The sequence below is a fragment of the Dipodomys ordii genome, unplaced genomic scaffold (assembly GCF_000151885.1).
Source record: "Dipodomys ordii isolate 6190 unplaced genomic scaffold, Dord_2.0 Scaffold67, whole genome shotgun sequence".
NCBI lineage: Eukaryota > Metazoa > Chordata > Mammalia > Rodentia > Heteromyidae > Dipodomys > Dipodomys ordii.
Window position 1 is genome coordinate 427,578 of NW_012267283.1, and position 12,315 is coordinate 439,892.

A 12,315-nucleotide genomic window follows, 5' to 3' on the forward strand; every position below is an offset into this window, starting at 1 on the left:
TCTACCACTGAGCCACCTTCCCAGCCCCTCTCTTTAAGTCTCCAGCCCACTTATTTATCATGCAGTTGTTTCTTTGAAGATGTGTTGTTGGGGGATTTAATGTTTTGAGTTCTAAGTATATTTTAGATATGAGACCCTTGTCCGTTTTATACACCATGATCAAACAGGATTCATTTCAGGGATGCAAAGCTGGTTCAATATACGCAAACCAATTAATATAATTCATTACATCAGCAAGAGCAAGGATAAGAACCACATGATTATCCCAATAGATGCAGAAAAAGCATTCGACAAGATCCAACGCCCATTTATGATGAAAGCTCTGGAAAAACTAGGAATCCATGGAACATTCCTCAATATAATAAAGGCTGTGTACGACAAACCTTCAGCCAGCATTATACTTAATGGTGAAAAGTTAAAGTCATTTCCTCTAAATTCAGGAATGAGACAAGGATGTCCACTCTCTCCACTCCTCTTCAATTTAGTATTAGAATACCTAGCTATAGCAATAAGACAAGATGCAAACATAAAGGGGATCCAAATAGGGAAAGATGAAGTAAAACTCTCCCTCTTTGCAAATGATATGACCTTGTACTTAAAAGAACCCCATAGACTCCATTCCCAAGTTACTTGAGCTGATCCAAAACTTTGGCAAAGTGGAAGGATATAAAATTAACTCTCAGAAATCAATGGCTTTCTAGTATGCCAATAATGAGAAGAGCATAGCTGAAATTAGGAAAGCAACCCCTTTTGTAATAGCTCCACAAAAAATAAAATACCTAGGAGTTAACTAAGAGGTGAAGGACTTCTATGATGAAAACTTTAAAAATCTGAAAAACGAAATTAAGGCAGAACTAAGGAAGTGGAAAAACCTCCCATGCTTCTGTACTGGGAGGATTAACATCATGAAAATGACAATACTGCCAAAGGCTATCTATAAATTCGATGCGATTCCTGTCAATATCCCAACTTCATTCTTCAATGAAATAAAAGAAGCAACCCAAAATTCATATGGAACAATAAAAGACCCTGAATAGCAAAAACAATCCTTAGCAGAAAGAGCAGTGCTGGAGGAATATCAATACCAAATTTCAAACTCTACTACAAACTCTACCACAAAGCTATAGTAATAAAAACTGCTTGGTACTGGCACAGGAATAGACCTGAAGACCAACAGAATAGGACTGAAGACCCAGAAATGAATCCATGGACCTATAGCCATGGAGAGCTAAAAAAAAAAAAAAATAGAAGAAAGACAGACTTTTCAGTAAATGGTGCTGGCAAAATTGGTTAAACACCTGTAGAAAACTAAAACTAGATCCATATTTATCACCCTGCACCAGAATCAACTCCAAATGGATCAAAGAGCTCGAAATAAAAGCAGACACTCTGAAAACATTACAGGAAGAAATAGCAGAAACTATAGGGCTCCTTAGCACAGGCCGACATTTTCTTTTTTTTGGGGGGGGTCCGGTCGTGGGGCCTGAACTCTGGGCCTGGGCGCTGTCCCTCAGCTCTTCAGCTCAAGGCTAGCACTCTACCACTTGAGCCACAGCGCCACTTCCGGCCTTTTTCTTTTTTGCTTATGTGGTGCTGAGGAATTGAACCCAGGGCCTCATGCATGCAAGGCAAGCGCTCTTCCACTGAGCCACCTTCCCAGCCCCCGACATTTTCTTAATAGAGACCCAAAAACACAACAAATCAAAGAAAGGTTGGACAAATGGGATTGTATGGAAGTGCAGAGCTTCTGTATGGCAAAGGACATAGCTAGCAAGATCAATAGAAAGCCCACAGACTGGGAGAAGATCTTCAGGAACCATAAAACTGACAAGGATCTCAATTAGTCATTTTTTAAAACCTGTGATTCTACACATCCCCCAAAGGATACTTATGTTTATACATTGTTATCAACTTGAGTCCTAAAAAGAATAAGTGGCAAAGAAGTTTGGGGGGAAACTCAAGTCATGTGCCATTCCTTGGATCAGAGCCTGGTAAATCAGCAAAGAGCTGGAAAAGCAGAGCTAAATTTTATGAGGATCTTTATAAATGTATGACTTCCTTCCTTCCACTCCCCAAATGCTTCTAAAAATCCTTAGCTTAACTATTAACTAAATCACAGATACTGAAATTTTCAAATGATCTTCAGGTTCAATTAAATACTACAACTGCTAACAAGAGCAGTACATGGACCTATTAGAAACCTACTAAAACCACTACACTTCTAGTTAAACACACACTCAGGTTCTATTAAGAATTAGTATGATCACAGAAATCTTACAAGTCATGACTCTTCAAGGAAGGCAAAACTTTCTTATTTAGCTAGTAGGGTTGAAATAGATAGACTGAATTTGCATTTATTCAGGTTAAAAAATGAGCTAAGCAATGGTTGTGGTTTGGATATGAAGAGTCCTCCCAATAGGCTCACTGCTTTGTTAAAGACGTACTTAACAGCTGATATGCTTGGGAAAAGATTGGAGTCAGAGGACTTTGATCTCATCAATGAATTAACACTTCAAGAGTCATCATTTGGTGGTATTATTAGGAGGCACTGAGGACTGAAGGAGTGGGTCACTGCAGTATACTTTTATATTTTATTTATTTAATTATTTTTGCCTATCATAGGGCCTGACCTCTGGGCCTGGGCACTGTCCCTCAACTCTTCAGCTCAAGGCTAGTATTCTACCACTTGAGCCACAGGGCCACTTCTGGCTTTTTCTGCTTATGTGGTGCTGAGGAATCGAACCCAGGGCCTCATGCATGCAAGGCAAGCACTCTACCACTGAGCCAACTTCGCTGCCCCATGTATACTTTTAAAGCATATAGTTAGTTCTTGGCCCTGCTCACATACTCTGTTTCTCTCTCTCTCTCTGCTTCTCTGCCAGGAGGTAAGCAGCTTTGCTTCACCACATCCTTCCATAATGTTATCTCATCAAGGGCCCAGAAGTGATGGAGCCAGATGACCATGCTGTGATCCAAAATAAATCTTTCCTCCTTTAAGCTGTTACCTCAGGTGTTTGGTCATAGTAATGAAAAGCTAAGACAGCAATTACTTCTGAAGTCACTACTGAAAAAAATGAAATTGCTGGGTGCCACTGGCTCATGCCTATAATCCTAAGTAACTCAGAACACTGATATCTGAGGATTGCAGTTCGAAGCCAGTCCAGGCAGAAAAGTCCCTGTGAGGCTCTTATCTCCAATCAACCACTCCAAAACCAGAAGTGGAGCTGTGGCTCAAAGTGGTAGAGTGCTAGTCTTGAGCAAAAGAGCTCAGGGACAGCACCCAGGCCCTAAGTTCAAGCCCCATGACCAGAAAAAAAAAAAAAGGAAAAACAAATGTAGTAAAAAGATTTCAGATTTTTTTCCCCAGTAAAAAATAATCAAATTCTGTGCAATCCCCAAACAGTCACAAACAATATAAAATATATTAGAGACACACAAGTATAAAATTACCCTTAATTACTACAAAGAAACATAACCAAACACTGGTTTTCACAAACTGCCATGCTACTCTGTAAATTTAATTCCATTTTTTGCAAACTTCATGATTTGCCAAACCTTTACTAAATATTTAAAAATCACTTACTTTCAATTTTTAAAATTGTTCATGCTTAGTTATATTCATTATTAGTACAGTGGTTTTCAGATTCTGAGGTTAGGGAACATTCAAATATCAGAATTTCTGAGGCACACTTCCAAAGGATGGGGTTACATCTTCATTCATCCCTGTCTATTAGATGGCTACCCCTTTACCATCATGTGCCTGTCTTACAGTTTGGTTTGGGTTTTTTGTTCGTTTTTGTTGGTCCTGGAGCTTTTGTTGGTCTGGGCCTAGGCGCTGTCCCTCAGCTCTTCAGCTCAAGGCTAGTGTTCTACCACTTGAGCCACAATGCCACTTCTGATTTTCTGGTAGTTTGCTGGAGATAAGAGTCTCACAGACTTTCCTGCCTAGGCTGGCTTTGAATCGTGATCCTCAGATCTCATCCTCCTGAGTAGCTAGGATTACAGGCATGAGCCACCAGCACCTGGCTTTGGGTTGGATTTTGAGGCACGGTCTTCACCTTGTAGCATAGGCTGTCCCAGAACTCCCAATCCTCCTGCCTCTGCCTCTGTAGTGCTGAGATTACAGCCTGTACCACCTTGCCTGGCCTGTAAATCTCTCTTTACTGTCCTGAACTAGACACTAACAAAGAAAAGTTCTTGTCTGCTTTAGTAAACAAGAACCCTTTCCAAGAGCTACCTGAATATAAATTACTAGTGTTACCCTTTAAATCAAAGTAGAGACACTTACACTTTACGTATTATACAACTCAAAGACTTGTTGAACTCAATTGCTTTTTTTTTTCTTCTGATATCCAGAAAATACTGTTTCCTCTACAACTTCAAAAACAAGTTATCTGCCAGGTGCTGGTGGCTCCCATTGGTAATCCTAGCTACTCAAGAGGCTGAAATCTGAGGATCTCAGTTCAAAGCCAGTATGGGCAGCAAAGTCCGTGAGACTCATCTCCACCAATTAACCAATAACAACAACAACAACCAAAAAAAAAAAAAGGCCAGCAGTAGAGTTGTGGCTCAAGTTGCAGAGCACTAGCCTTGAGCGAAAAAGCTCAGGGACAGTACTGAGGCCCTGAGTTCAAGCCCCAGGACAGGCACAAATAAACAAAGACAAATGATCCTATATGCCTAGCACTATACCCACATGAATCTATTTAATCTTCATGACAGGCACATTCTTACTATTATCACCATTTTGTAAATGTGGAAACAAAAGCACAGATGTCAAACACTTATAAAGACCAGATGTAAGATTTACAAGGACCAAAAACAAATTTTAACCCAGATAATCTAGGTCAAAGTCTGCTCTTTTTTTTTGGGGGGGGGGTCCGGTGATGGGACCTGAACTCTGGGCCTGGGCGCTGTCCCTCAGCTTTTCAGCTCAAGGCTAGCACTCTACCACTTGAGCCACAGCGCCACTTCTGGCTTTTTGCTTATGTGGTGCTGAGGAATCGAACCCAGGGCCTCGAGCATGCAAGGCAAGTGCTCTACCACTGAGCCACCTTCCCAGCCCTCAAAGTCTGCTCTTAACCAAGGAACTTGACAAAAGAATTCGTTGTAATAATAATAGTTGTAATAATGGTTTAAGAATTTGGAAGCTTTACATTAAATATCTTTAGATTTAATTTTCTGAAAATATTATTTTTATGATAAAAATCAGGTAAATTGCTGACAGTTTACACCTGTAATTCTTCGTATGCAGGAGGCTTAGATCTGAGGATTAAGGTTTAAATTCAGCCCAGACAGGAAAGGCCAGGAGACTATTATCTCCAATTAACCACCGAAAAGGCCACAAATGGAGTTGTGGCTCAAGAAGCCTTCAGCAAAAAAGTGCAGGGGGCAGCACAGAGGCCCTAAGTCAAGCTCCAGGACCAGCACATGTACACACGTGCATATACACCCCCATCCCACAAAAGATAAGGATAAATTATTAATCTCACACACATACACACACACACAAATCACTCAAGTACTAGACAGCCTCAGATTGAATGGTGATGGAACATACATATACCATCAAATGGAATTAAAAGTTCAAATTCTTCATTTTTGCAGAAAATTTCTTCATTTATAAAACAGGAAATAAAAACTGGCTTAAACACATGAAGATTAATAATTAAAACCAGACAACTCCTTATTCTAAGACACCGTTGCTCACCCATCAATATGGTCAAGTGACGATCAATTTGGGAAGGATCTAAAGGTGCTTGGTTTCTAAAAGCTAATATAGAGCACCCTGGTCCTGAGTTCAAGCCCTAGTACTGGCACAAAAACAAAACAATAAAACAAAGACAGAAAGATTATTCTTTCTTGTTTCTACTTGAATAGGTCTATACAGTCCACTCTCTTCACCCCACTACCGATTAGTTACCCCTCAATCCTCTTGCTACTCTCGCTCTACTTCAATCTGCTGTGGCCTTAACTTCTTTGCTTCTAGAACATATCAAGTTCATTTCCAACTGGCTACTTGCCCTTTACCTCAAATGTTCTCCTCCACATACTCAATTATCAAGGCATCCAATTAACTTTCCTACTTTCCTGGTAATCCTACCTAAAATGTAATAGTAATTATTTCTTGTTTTTTTTTCTCATCAGTTATCTCTTAAATGTTATTTTAGTCATTTATCTTGTTCAGTCTCTGTTTTCCCTATGCAGAGTTCTATAAAAGCAAGCATTTTTTCACTGCTGACTTTCCAGAACCTAGAAAAGCACTCAATATGTGGCAACTGCCCAGTAAATATTGTCTATGGAATAATTTCTATCATAATCATTTTAAATGGTCATATCCAATTCCATGGAGGATTTACCTAATGCTTCTTCTATTAGTAATAAACATACTGGTTATTGCCAATCTTCTACTGTTATAAATAATGCTTTAGCAAAGAGATCAGCAAATTTTTACTTTAGAGGGTCTAGTAGTAAATATTTTCTTCTTTAAAAGGTCTCTATCAAACCTACTTAATTCTGCCACTATAGCACAGAAATAACCACAGACAATGAAATGAACAGTTCTAGGCCTCAGCAAGCCAGATTTAACTTGATCCACTGAACGTTTTTCTTTTCTTTCCCATTAGGAGAACTGCTGGACAAATTGCTACAAATATACTTATAGTTCTTGAAACATTCTGTCAAATTGCTTTTCAAAAGAACTGGGACATTTAGTCATGGTGGTGGGAGTATAAATTGATACAACTTGAGGAAGCAGGCAGTTCTCCTACAAAGGTGGACATATGTAGGAACAGAGTGCTGACAATGTCCTGCTTATTTATCTGAGTTCTACTCACATAAAACAAAAATCAACTGTACAGTTAGATACAGATGGGGTGGGGGAGGGAGATTTGGTGCTGGTAAAAGGGTCTTGGACTTAGGGCCTGGACATTGTCACTTAGCTTTTTTTTTTGGGGGGGGGGGCAAGGCTGGTGCTCTACCACTTGAGCTATTCCTCCAATTCCAGCTTTTGAGTAGTTAATTGGAGGTAAGAGTCTCACAGACTTTACTGCCTGGACTGACTGAACTGCAACTCTCAGATCTTGTGTAGCTAGGGTTACAGGCATGAGACAATTGCACCTGGGTATACTCCAATTTTAACAGAAAAAAATATAATCGTATCAGCAACATACATGAGAATAACTTTCTTCCTTGTTTCTTCCCCTTGATCAGCAGTAACTATGATTTCATTTTAAATTATGCTAATTTGATATGGATTTTAAAAAAACAGTTTCTGATTCTTAGCAATCAAGAGACTAAGATTGGAGGGTTACAACACGGATGGGCAGCAGGGGCTAGCCAGCCAGACCTTGTCTTGGCAAACAAACAAGCAGCTTTACATTGCCAGAATACTTTGTGTTTAATTACCAAGCAGGCTGAACATTTAATCCTCTTCTATAAAAACATTTTTTTGAGTGCCAATATTGGGGCTTGAACTCAGGGCCCCTGCATTCTCATTTAGTTTTTTCACTCAAGGTCAACCCTCTACCACTTAAGACACACTTTCTTTTCATATCTCTAACAAAATTAATTTTGTTTTTGTTTTTATGCCAGTCCTAGGGCTTGAACTCAGAGGTTGAGTATTATCCCTGAGTTTTTTCTCTCAAGGCTAATGTTCTACCACTTGAGCCACAACTCCACTTTCAGCTTTTTTGCTGGTTAACTGGAGATAAGAGTTTCACAGACTTTCTTGCCTGGCCTGGCTTTGAACCATGATCCTAAGATCTCTGCCTCCTGAGTAGTCAGGATTACAGGCATGAGCCACCAGCACCCGGCTAATTCTGGTTTTTTGAAGTTTTTTTTTTTTTTTGGTTGGACATGGGGCTTGAACTCGGAGCCTGTGCACTATCCCTGAGCCTCTTTATGTTCAAGGCTAGTACTCTACCATTTGGGCCACAGAGCCACTTCTGGTTTTTGAGTGGTTTTTGACCACTTCTGCTCAGTTGGAACTTTTCTGCTCAGGCTGGCTTTGAACCATGATCCTTAGCTCTTAGCCTTCTGAGTAGTTAGGATTACAGGCATGCGCCACTGGCGCCAGGCTTTATTTTTTAAAGTAAATAAATAATAATTACTAACAATTCCACAGTACATACAACTTACTGTCATGCATCTAGAACAAAGACCATAAATTTCAAGGAAGTAAGCGAGAAAGGAAAGCTAGTCTCTAACCTACAGCTACCAAAGTGAAACCTGTTGCCTGATGCTAACATTTAGGCAGCTCAAAAGAGAGAAAAAAAAAACTAGACTAAAAAAAAGTGTTCTTTTATGGTAGATGTTTTAATGTTTCTAAATGATTCGCAAATACTTTAGTGTCTTCGTAAAGTTACATTTCACAAGTGGAAAGCTGGTCGCTCACACCTGTAATCCTAACTACTTAGGAGTCTGAGATCTGAAGCCAGCCCAGGCAGTAAATTCTATGAGACTCCAATTAATCACCAAATAAAGCTGCAAGTGGAGCTGTGTGGTTCAAGTAGTAGAGCACTTGAGCACTTGCCCCAGGAACAACATGTCTGGGCACTATATTTCACATATAGTTGTCTAATTTTCCTTCTGGGTGATTACATCCTTTCCAGTATAAAAGTATTACCGAGGTCCAATACCACATACCTTTGCTTTCTGTGTTATTTGCAAGTATGATAACATATCCTTTTGGACCCTAGAGTCATTAGCATTACCAGTATGAAATGTTACGTTACCAGTATGAAAAAGCTCTCCAATCATTTAAGTCTAAGTCTGAGAAACAAACTTAAATACTGTTGTATAATTTGTCTTTCTTCAGAAAAACCTATTAAACTCTATTGGCACTAGATACAAAGTAAAATTCCAAAATTTGCATTTTTAGTACTTTTGATTTCTTGACCTTTTATTTGAATTTAAGACTAAGCTTTACCAAACAACAGAATTTACACAGTAACTAGCCAACCACAGTCCTCATTATGGAATCTATGCAGTGCATTTGTTACCTAGGAAACTCACTGGAGCACAGGCAGAGTGCAATTTTAGTCTAGCAAAAGAATTCTCCAATCATGCTGGTAAATAAAGTCCATAAATCAACTAATCAGGAGTAAAGTCAAGAAGCATCACATAAGAATTAAGCTCTATGAAACTTTTTTAAAAGAAAAAAAGAAAGAAAGAAAGAAAGAAAACCTGTAGGGCTTCTTTTGGCAACTATGTACATCTCTTCAGTAAATATTATGAGCCAGTTTCTTTACAAACACAACTGTCATAAAATAAAACTGTTCAAAATAAATGGCTTCTCTCCAATCTTCAGCTTCTTTATTTTTGACAGTATGTAAGAGAGAAAGCTTCTTTAGAGCCAACCTCATACATCTGGTACCAGAATATTAATCCAAGTATGAATTCTGCATTTTCAGCAAGCAACACAGGCATGTGCTGTTCTTAAACAATGCAGGATGATAAAGGCTGCAACAAGAGGTCACTGTCCACCCTTCCCAGCCAGCCCTGCATCCCAACCAGGCCTGGAAAAACTGCATGAAACTCATAGATCTACTATAAGACTAAAGTTACTACTTTCTGCTTTCTATTTGAGTATTACAGATACTAAAACTAAACATTTGGAGGTCTCAACTAACACTAAATGTCCATTTTGTTTCCTTTAATGATATATCATGTTTGATAATTAACCAACAGGAAAATGCTAGACAACTCTATAGATTTTAAAACCTATTAAAATCAACTATAGACAGTGTAAGTTTAAAATCTAATTTCATATAAATTCAAATTTTCTCAAAGTAGCATTTTTTATCACAATGTAAAAAGTAACAAAAAATTCAATCATGAACAATGAAAAGAAAAAATATATGCCTTCTTGACCATCAGCTCACTAAAAGGGGAAAATGAAAATCTGTACATTTCTCTGGAATGTTTCTTATTACACTAAAATATTACTTCCAACTGCACAAGGAAAAAAGTGAAACAAAAATACAAAACCCTACTTATCAGTCAAAAACAAACAGAAAGCTAGGAACTGCCTTTAAGATCCCACAAAGACACTCCTGTGCTGACCTGAAAAGCAATTTCTTAATACAGGCAATAGTGTGTAAATGTTTAGTTTACATAGTGACTCTTTGTTAAATCTTATCATCACCACTGACAGACTGGCAAATGCATAAACAAGCAATTCAATTTGTTAGCTTATCTTTTTTAGTACTTCGACCAGCTAGATGGAATTCTGAGTGGTCTTGAATTCTTTTTTCCAAGCTAAGGCCAAACTTAATTTCATTATTTTTCCTCTTTGGAGTCTTCATAATGGAAAGGGGAGGAGAGCATAGGTCAAGAGCCACACACTACCAAAGCCACACACTAAGCTCTGAGCCTTTGCACAGACTTTAAATTTATTTACCTACACTGAAAGTCACTGAGGGAACTAATAAAATATGACCAGCTTAAAAGGGACTTACTCTACCATTTTTACACGAAGTCTATTCTAGTTTCCAAGTAAAATGTGTACAAATGTGTTGTCCGGGTATTTTTAAAAGTAGGTATAATATTAATGTACTAATGAACTGAAGCAAGAATCTACAACGTAATTTTTTCCTAGAAAAAAATCACTATTTTAAGTATATTAAACATCTTTCTGCAATGACAAAAATTTAGTTTGCCTAAATACATTAAATTATGTATATTTCTGATGAATTTCTATGTCTGACAGAAACCAACACAAATATTTTTCCACCAAGAAAACACTTGAAAAATGAAAACCTCCACTTTCTCCAAATGACTGTACCTGTAATTGTCTTGGTGCTTCTCAAAGCTGTTAAAAAAAGTAAAAAGAAAATCTCTCTGGTAAATGCCAGGTTTATATTTATTAATAAATTCTTGGAGTACGCATGACTACTTTTGAGAAGTGAGCAGGCCGAGATTAACACAAAATTATAACCTCAGACCTACATAAAAACTCTGAAGCTGTAAAATTGGTTTTTAAGATGGTTTATTTTTTGAATGCAATTGTTCATTGAAAAAAGTTAGTATGATAAATCAAAAATATCATTCCACAGTAATTTTCAAAACAAAAATTCCAACATTCACAACAACCCAATTTTGGAGTCATATGCATAGAATACATAAAAGGCACATAGAAAAAAAACCAGAAAAGCATAATCATGGGGGTGTTGGGATAGTCAATTCTAACATTCATGTTCTTCTCATAGATAATGAAAGACTTCCTATCTTAACCCAGCAAAAGAAAGGTTCTAGCCTGAATGGAAAGCTCCCTCCCTCATGAAAGCAACCCCTTGGGGACTCACAGGTTAGCAGTTGACTTCCCGGGGAGAACATTCTTTTTCAATGCTAATCCTAAAACCCCCAAGTCTGGGTGAGTGGGGGGAGAAATCAAAACTTTACTCCACACCTTCCAAACAAATATATGCATTACTGTAAACACACGCACACACACAGCCGTGTTATTTTCACCCTTTACATCCCTATCTAACCTTTAAAATAACAGTAATTTTTTTCAAAAGCCTAGCAACTAGGAAAGAAAAAACCAACAAACACAAAACACACCGTGATTCTGGCCAGCCCCACCTCCTTCCGCCCGGCACACTACGTTTGTTGATGTATTTGATAACAAACACAAATCACTGTGCGCAGCCTCAGATGGGGGCGGAGTGGGGGGCGCCCGGCGCCTCCGGGAGAAAGCCCTCCTCCGCTAGAAACAATAAATAGGGGAGCCCAGCGGCGCACGTTCCTGCACACACGCCCCACCACGCGCCTCGGGGAGCCTCCCGCGGAGGGGAGCGAGTCGTGCACGGCCCCAGAACCACCTCAGACTTGCAAACTAACAGGCACGTCTTCTCTTCCCCCTTTCCAGCTCCGACAAGACCCCGGCCGCGGACCCCGACGACGCAGCGCTGGCCGTGGACCCCGAACCCCCCCCCTACTCCGCCCGCCGCGCGCCGGGGTCTCCGACCCCCCCATACGCCCCCTCCCCATCCCCTCCGCCGACGTCCGGCCGCGCGGGTCCCCGGCCCTCACTCCCGCCGCGCTCCCCTGAGGAGAAACAAAAGGAGGGTTCGGCGGGTCACGGCGCGACCGCCCCCACACAAAGAGGCGTCCCCGCCCGGGCCGCCGCGTCTGCGCGCTCGTCCCCGCCCCGCGCGCGGGCTCTCACCCACCTGCAGGTGTCTGTGCGTCTGTCCATAGGAACGCGAGCGGCGGGGCGGCCTGTGGGAGCCCGGCTGCCGGGGGCTGGACGGGGCGGGACGCAGGGAGGGAGGAGGACGGGCGGACGGCGAGCGGCCAGAGGGCCGGGCA

At 40.2% G+C, this 12,315-nt stretch overlaps 1 protein-coding gene across 2 annotated transcripts in view; it reads right to left on the reverse strand.

The window, feature by feature from the left end:
• Kiaa1958 (KIAA1958 ortholog) overlaps window positions 1-12,313 on the reverse strand; it is a 121,936-nt gene extending 109,623 nt beyond the window's left edge. The window contains exon 1 of one of the 2 annotated variants that reach the window (XM_013023212.1): window positions 12,177-12,313. The gene's annotated coding sequence lies outside the window, so the exon portion shown is untranslated. The remainder of the gene's footprint in view (window positions 1-12,176) is intronic. The other variant, XM_013023210.1, reaches the window with a different exon arrangement.
• Between the last annotated feature and the right edge of the window lie 2 nt (window positions 12,314-12,315).